This window comes from Amblyomma mixtum, chromosome 7, assembly GCF_055824585.1.
Source record: "Amblyomma mixtum isolate Tamu chromosome 7, ASM5582458v1, whole genome shotgun sequence".
In the NCBI taxonomy this organism is placed as follows: domain Eukaryota; kingdom Metazoa; phylum Arthropoda; class Arachnida; order Ixodida; family Ixodidae; genus Amblyomma; species Amblyomma mixtum.
In genome coordinates this window covers 108262157-108270714 of record NC_143018.1, presented here as the reverse complement: position 1 = coordinate 108270714, position 8558 = coordinate 108262157, and positions in this window count along the sequence as shown.

The window sequence follows — 8558 nt, the reverse complement described above, 5'->3', positions numbered from 1 at the left end:
GCTGCTTGTGATCGTGTACAAATACCCCAAGAAAATACAAGATTGCCTTGTTATCAGAAAGTCTGCTCGAGCAGCGACAAAGCATGCCTGCATATGTTGCGAGCTTTCGGCAACGGCACCGCTCGCGGGCGCTCCGGGCGACGAGCTCTGCTACTGCCTGGCTGCCGTGGTCGTCGCTAGGCCTATAGCCTCTTTCGTATCGAAGCCGCAGCGGCCGGCGCTTCGGAAGTCGCCTGAGCTATAATAAAAGGCCTACTCCACACATCGCTCTACTGTCAACAGCATGATCTCACAATAAAGTAATAATATGGTCAATTTCCGCGACGCCTTCGGCAGCGAAGCGAGCGGGCGCCAGGCGAGCCGGCCAGCGGCAGCTGCGAAGCGGCTGTGGAAAGAAGTTTGCTTGTATCGCAGTCGTTACCTTTAGCAGCAGCTCAGTATTGGTCAGCGATCCTCAAAAATGACATATTCTTTCACATTTCTCATCCCAGGGTTTATTATTTAAGTCAAGAACACACTTTAGCTCGTTTTTATGACACCGGCAGACGGGATGGCTCGGCCCCGAGCGCCCTGAGCATCGCGCTCTACGTCATCATGACGCTGCCGCTCTCTGCGCTCGCATTGGCTCCTGCTTCCCGTCGTTGCGTTTGTCGCATGCGGCTCGTCGTTGGCATCCAGCAGGTTGGACGCATGCGACGAGCTGCGTTCGATCGTTGCGACGACGGTCGCAACGACGCGCCGCAGCGAATCGCACGCACTTTTCGCACATGTGTCCCCGCCTTAAGCCTGCCACCGCAGCCCGACCCCGAGCCGAGCTCATCACAGTTGCCATCCAGCTTCCCCCTGGAACCCTCACCCCCAAGCTACCTCTCTACGACGTACTCGCCGCAGTCGCCTCCGCTGCACAACTTTCCTCGAAGACCAGAGCTGACATCACCCTTCAGGCCAGGCCAGCCCAAAGCCTTGTGTTTCTAAAGACTCATTCTCCTCTCATCGCCCACCTCCTAGTCTCTGTCACGCATCTTCAGCTTCATGGTAAGCCTGTCACCATCAAAACTTACACCCCCCATCCTCCCATCTCATGCCTCGGCGTCATCCATAACGTCGGGGGCCACTTCACTCCTGATGACCTCATGCATGACCTGGAATCTTTCAAAACAGATATTCTCGCTGCTCGCATGATGGAATCCACTCAATCAGTGCTCATAACGTTCGCTGGTACCGTCATCCCCCACTTTGTTTATTTCAAACGCGTTGCCTTCCGGTGCCGTCCTCATAAACCTAAGCCTCCCACCTGCACCCGTTAGCTCACTCTAGGCCATCGTGCCCACCAATGCCCCCAGCACAGCGTTCCGGCCAAGTGCCGCCGCTGTGCTGCTCCTCTACCCGCTGACCCTTCCGCTCATGTGTGTGCCCAGCCCTGGTGCGTTCATTGCCAGGTGAACACCCACCCCTCCCTCGACCCCACTTGCCCCTTCATCCTTGCTAAGCAACGCGAGTGTGCTAAAGCTGCATACCTCCGACGCCTAGCTTTGCGCCGGGCCACTCAACCCACCACCCCTTCCTCCTCCCCCTCCTCCTCCTCCTCTAATCATGAATCTCCATCATCTCCGATCACGTCACCACCAGGCTCCTACGCCGCCATAGTTAAAGGATCCTCGGTGCCAGCGTCCCTCTCTTCCACTACACCACCCTCTCCATCCTTGACTGACGAGAGCCGCTCCTTCGACCTCCGGCTCGCAATGCTGGAACGCCAGCAGCGAGAGCAGCAGCGCATTTCCCACGATCTACAACAGCAGATACATGCCTTGACTCAAACCCTCCAGACAACCACCTCCTCTCTTACCTCCCAGCTTAGCAAGCTAAATGAGCACCTTGCCACGTTCACCACTCCTCCCTCCAGCGCCCAGGTCGCCCCTTTGGCTGACCTTGTAGAAACCACCACACAGGCCCATCACACTCGCTTGGTTCTGCTGGAAACTTCGGTTCTTCAGATCCTTACCACCCTCCAAGCACAATCAACGCAATTGGAATCCTTCGCATCTATGCTCCAATCCGTCCATGAGTCACTGCCCCCGGCAAAAAAGAAGGAACGCGTACCATCGCGTTCCTCTCCACTATCATAATGGCGTTTGGCGAGGACCTCGAGATTGTGCAGTGGAACTGCCGAAATCTTTGCCACAGTAAGACCCCCCTCCACCAGTATCTACTCACCCGCCCCACCCTACCTCATTTTCTCCTTCTCCAGGAGACCCGGACGGCCTGCAATGTCCCAGGCTACCGCGCCTACCATGCCACTACGGCCACACCACTTGCGTCTATTTATGTACGCAGTGACGTGCTCGTGGAGCAAATTGACATCCCCTCCACCCTCCTTAAATATTTAGTTGGTGTGGTTTATTACCACCCTTCTTCCCGCATCTCACTCGTCCTTTTGTCTTTTTACAATCCCCCTGTCACTTCCTCTTTATTCTCTGCTCTGGGCAAATTCCTTCACTCTCTTTCTTCTACCTCCCATCTCCTCTTTGGTGGTGACTTTAATGCCCCTCATACACTCTGGGGCTACCCACAAACCCTCAAACCCGGCCGCCTCCTCCATTGTCTGGCCCAGGAACGCCACCTCACCCTTCTTAATACTCCTGGCTCTCCTACTCGAGCGGGCACTGCCTCACAACGCCCTACGACACCCGACCTCACTTTCTCTCGGGGTTCACTTTCCTTTCACTGGCAGGTGACCGCCGAAACTCTTCTAAGTGACCACTTTCTCATCCATATCACCACCTCTCTATCTCACATCCCTCGCTGTCATCCGATTATTCACACTGACTGGCATGCTTTTCGCTCTAATCTCGCCTCCGACTCCTTTCAATCCTACGACGATTGGACGTCGCGCATCTCTGCAGCGCTCACGTCCAGTAGCCGTCGCGTTCGCTCTCGTTACCCAATCCAAGACCCAGATCCTCACCTTCTCCGTTTATGGCGTCGCCGTAAACGTCTTCAACTCTCCTTTCGCTCCCAACCACACAATGCCCAACTTTCCTCCCGGATCACTGCTTTGCGGGCCGAGATCGTCGCCCACTGCGCCTCCCTCGAGCACTCTCGTTGGAGTGCTCTTTGTGATGGCCTTGATTCTGCATTGCACTCGCGATCCGCATGGTCTCTCTTTAAATCCCTCCTTGGCACTAAGCCTGCCCTTGCTCCCACTCTAGCTAAAGCCCTCACTCAGGGGACTCCCTCCGAAGTTTTTGATCAACTCGCCTCTCTCTACCTTTCATTCATTCATTCATTCATTCATTCATTCATTCATTCATTCATTCATTCATTCATTCATTCATTCATTCATTCATTCATTTATTCATTCATTCATTCATTCATTCATTCATTCATTCATTCATTCATTCATTTTATTTCTACTTTTGCCATACAAATTACCAAAACACTGACTGAACCCATAGCCAGAGGCTAGTGTGGGGTTCAGAATCAAAATATATGAAGGCAATGACACAGCGCTCGTGAAAAATGAAAAGCACAAAATCACGGCGAAAGACCCAAATACATCATACAACAAGGAAAGAATAAAATAATGTGCATTTTACAGCAGAATGAAAAAAAAAATCTTTCATGAACAACATGGTACAACAGACACAAACCGAAGACAACTGTCACATATGTCAAATAAGGCTCATAAAGTATGTTCGCAATTCTCTATTTGTTTCATGAGACTGCTTTATTTCTGGGGGTAAAGCATTCCAAACCTTGGCTCCTGAAAACTGCACCAATCTTTCGCTGTAAACGTTATAATTCGGTGGTAGATTAAAGTTACTATGTGTAAGGTTTCTTGTGAGTCGAGAAGATGAGCGAAACAGGGAGGCATTGAAAGGTTGATTATATTTGACTATGTTGTTTACACACACCGCTATCTTTAAAGAGCGCAAAAGGTCAAAAGGAAGGATATTTAATAGCTGGAAAAGTGGTTTACTTGGCTCGGTATACTTGCTTTGTGTTACAATTCGGATAGCCCGTTTATGTAATCGCCGGATCGGATCAAGGTTAGTATTGTATGTCAAACCCCATGATTCTATACAGTATGTTAAATGACTATTAATAAGTGCAAAATAAAGGGTACGCAGAGTTTGTGTGTTAAAACAATCGCGGGCCTGTAGTAAGGCGTAACAGCCTGAGGCCAACTTCGAACAGACGGCGTTAATCTGATTTTTCCAGTGAAGATGTTCATCTAGAATGACTCCAAGATACTTAAAGGAGTGTGTTCGTTCAAGTGGGTGACCATTAATAAAAATGTTAATTTGGTTGCTATGGATGACTTTTCCTCTTGAGCTAAATACTATATATTTGGTTTTGCTTGAATTAATTGTTAGCTTGTTGGTAAAAAACCAGCTTGAAATTTTTTCCAATTCAGTGTTTGTTTTTGCTTCTAGATCCTCATGGTTGTCAGCTGTAACTATGATCGCAGTGTCATCTCCATACATTAAAATATCCGAGCAACTTAGGACCTTCGGCAAGTCATTCAAATATAACGAAAATAACATGGGCCCTAAAACAGATCCTTGAGGAACCCCTGTCTTTAAATATTGAAGGCATGATATAATGTTATTCATAATTACAGCTTGTTGACGGTTTTCAATGTAACTGGAAAGTAAGCGGTAGACTTCACCGCGGAATCCATAATGGTTGGTTGGTTTATGGGGTTTAACGTCCCAAAGCGACTAAGGCTATGAGAGACGCCGTAGTGGAGGGCTCCGGAAATTTCGACCACCTGGGGTTCTTTAACGTACACTGACATCGCACAGTACACGGGCCTCTAGAATTTCTCCCCCAAAGAAATTCTAGCCGCCGCGGCCGGGATCGAACCCGCGTCTTTCGGGACAGCAGCCGAGCACCATAACCGCTGAGCCACCGCGGCGGCGAATCCATAATGGTTTAACTTGTTGAGCATAATAGCGTGATCCACGGTATCAAACGCTTTCTTTAAATCAACAAATACAACGGCGGCCAGTTTGTTTTCATGTAATGCTGTATTAATTAACTGAGTCAAACTTAGGACTGCAGATGCCGTTGAATAGTGTTTTCGAAATCCATGTTGCTGTTGACAGAGTAAGTTATACTTTTCTAAAAATTTGCAAATATTGTTAGATATAATCTTTTCGTAAATATTATTAATAACACTTAGGACAGAAATGGGTCTGTAGCTTGACGGGTTGGATCGGTCTCCATCCTTGTATACCGGGACAACTTTGGCAATCTTTAGTACGGAGGGGTATTTTGCACATTTTAATGAATGATTAAAGAGTTTGCATAATATGGGTACCAAGATATCAGTGTTGTCCTTAAGCAAGCGTGGGTAAATTCCATCCGGTCCGGCAGATTTATTACCTGGTAAGCTGAGAATAATGGATGTAATTTCATCGGGTTCGATCTCAAACATTCCAAAAGTATTGAGAACTGGACTGGATGCAATATATTGTTGTTGCGATTCAGGAAGTTGAGCAGCTAATGACGGGCGGATGTTGGTGAAAAAGGAATTGAATATTTCTGTAGTATTGCGATCTATTCTCTCCGGAAGAACCCGGCGCAAACTGGGTTTGCCAGCGACTTCATTTATTATTTTCCAGACCTTATGTGTATTGCCGGAAGCCTGTTCAACGAGACGCGTGTAATATGCTTTTTTACGTGCCCTCATCATCGACACGGATCTATTGCGCAGGCTCTTAAATTGATTTAGATAGTAAGCATTATCTTTGCGTTGCCTCCACTTGCGGTACCACGTATCCTTTTCTTTTAGAACGGCCAGGATTGGCTCAGTCATCCAAGGGCATAGTGGCACTTCGTAAGAGCGAACACTAATATTTCTGCTGCACTTAGTAACCATTTGAGAGAGCATGTCTATTAGGTTACTAAATTCTGTATCAACATCATCATGGTATATTAGACTAGGGTCGACGGCCAATAGATTTTCATGCAGTAGTGCATAATCTATTTTAGATACATACTTCTTGCTCTCACGCTCTGGTTTTATATCAGTGTCGACAGTAACAAAAAGTGGAAGGTGATCGGAAATGGGTTCGCTTTGTTAAAACCCTTTGTGGGACAGCGGGACTCATACGTCCCACTTTTTTCATGGTAATGTTTTGCTTTTTGAGCTGAAAACCGATTAATTAATTTCGCTTAAATTTCCACTGCAACCTCCTGGATGTCCAAGGAAGCTGTTCTAATAGCAATCTTGTATTGAGCGGCGCACTTACCTCACAGGCGTGCGTCTTAAGCGAACTGTTCTACTTGCGCGCGGTGCATGCTGGTTGCAGCAGATTTTGGCACTCTGTCCAGCCGGTTGACTATGAACGACAAGTTTCAAAAGTTTTCTTTTTACTGACTAGTTCTTAAATGTGCTTTATACATCATTTTCTTTTTTCCTGTGTGTACTGTTTGCAAAAAAAATTTGCATAGTCAAATTCAGCATTCCTTATCCATATACTTCGGGAAGCATATCCAGTCTAAAGCTCTTTTGCCGCTCATCGGTGGATGGGAGTTTCATTCTCTTTCATGCACGGAAGTCTCTGTCCATGCAGGAAGTAGTTGAGCTGGTGTTTAGACTCCTGGACGACTTACGTGGTAATGAAATAAATACATGCCGACAAGGCGGAGAATCAGGATGATGCAAATCCATCGTTAGCGACTCATATGTCCCACTTTTTTCGGGGTTACACTGACTTTTGGGGTTAAAACCGCTCGAATCAATCTCGTTTTTGCTTTTACTGCCCTCTCGTGGACGTTCAAAGAAGCTGTCTTGATGGCTCTTTACGAGAGCGCCGAACGGAGGCAGCACATACCTGTGCCTCAAGCGAACCGATCCCCTTGCGTGCATTGCGTGCGATTTTCAGTAGATTTTGGCGCGCTTTTCAGCTGGTATTCGCCATGGAGGATAAGTTTCGACCTTTCTTTTTACTGACGAAATCTGCAAATAATGCCCTTTTGTGTTATCCTGTGCTATGCCCTTTTGTGCTATGTTCATTCTCTGAAAGTGACTGAGTGCTGGACATAAATCGATGTATTTTAGATTTTTTATCATAGAAAGTAGGCTTTTGTATTCTCGGTACTTTATTGTTGGTATGCACACCCTTCTGTACAAAATAAAATTACTTCTTTTCTTGAGCGACTGTGCTTCACAGGTCAGCGGGACACATATGTCCCACTTTCTCAAACGCACTCATGGTGCGGTGGGACTCCTGTGTCCCACTTTTATCTCGAAAACCGCTAACTCTAGAGAACTCAAAATTTGCATATTTCATAAAAAGCTGATAAGAACAAGAATCCCGCCCTGAACAGCCGGTGTGCATTGCTCACAACTTCGCGTCTCATAAAGGGTTAATGCGTGATCAATAATAGATGAAGAGGAGGTAGTTACACGCGTGGGTGTATTAATCATGTTTCTGAAATTGTACGACGTTAACAGGTTCACGTAGTCTTTGTGGCATTCAGTACTTGTATCTATGCTGAAATCGTCAACAATAATTATGCGTTCTGAGTGTGTAGTAAACGTTTCAAAAATTCCTTCAAGTTTATCCAGAAAGGACGAAAGGCTTGAATTTGGTGGACGGTAAATAACTCCAACAGTGAATGAATGGGGCAGTTTTATTAACAGTGTTTCTATGTCTGTATGACTGAGGGTGACTGGTGCCAAAAGCGAGAAAGGTAGACCATTTTTGACAAAAAAGGCAACACCACCACCACGGTGTTTTGATTCTCTCGGATGAGATAGCATAACATAGTCAGGAAGCATAACATTCTCATCTATTTGCAGCCAGGTTTCTGTAAGCGCTACAATATCAAAAGATTGGGAATATCTCGTCAAGGAAGCCACTAGAAGGTTCAGGTTGTTTCTCACACTGCGGATATTGGAGTAAAATATTGACGTACATTTGTCACTGCTTAACAGGTCATCTTCTTCTATGACCATAGACATTGCAAGATCAAACAGGTACTAAAAACACAAGAGCATTGGTAATCAAACAATTTGTTCCAGGTCATCTTCACAAGTTATGTGCATTACTTTCGAGCTTTCTGTTTTTCTCATCAGGATTTTGCCTTCAGACACCCATGCGACCTTCTAGCCTCTGTCACGTTTCTTTCCAATAGCTTTGCCGAGCAAAACCTTTTTTTCCGGGCACAAATGTTCGTTGACAAAAACAGGATCGTTCTCGGGGAAGCCAAGCACGGAAGTATTTAGCCTGTTCTTTTTCGCAGCTTGCAAGATTCTGTCACGTGGGGACCTTGACTTAAACTTTACAATTACATTGGAAGGTCCTTTCGAAAGTCCTTTTGACGGTGCATCACGTCAATTTCTTCAGGAGAAGCTCTACCTGTAGGTAGGAAGATATCTGTGTCATGACGCTACCGAGGTTCTCGTTATCAGATTCAGGGATACCTTTCAATTTGATGTTATTCCTTCTGCTGTATTGCTTCAGTTCACCTAGTTGTGTTTTTAGCTCCTTCAATTCGTTCGTCAGCTTCTTGTTTTCTTTCTGAATTTCCAGATTGTTCTT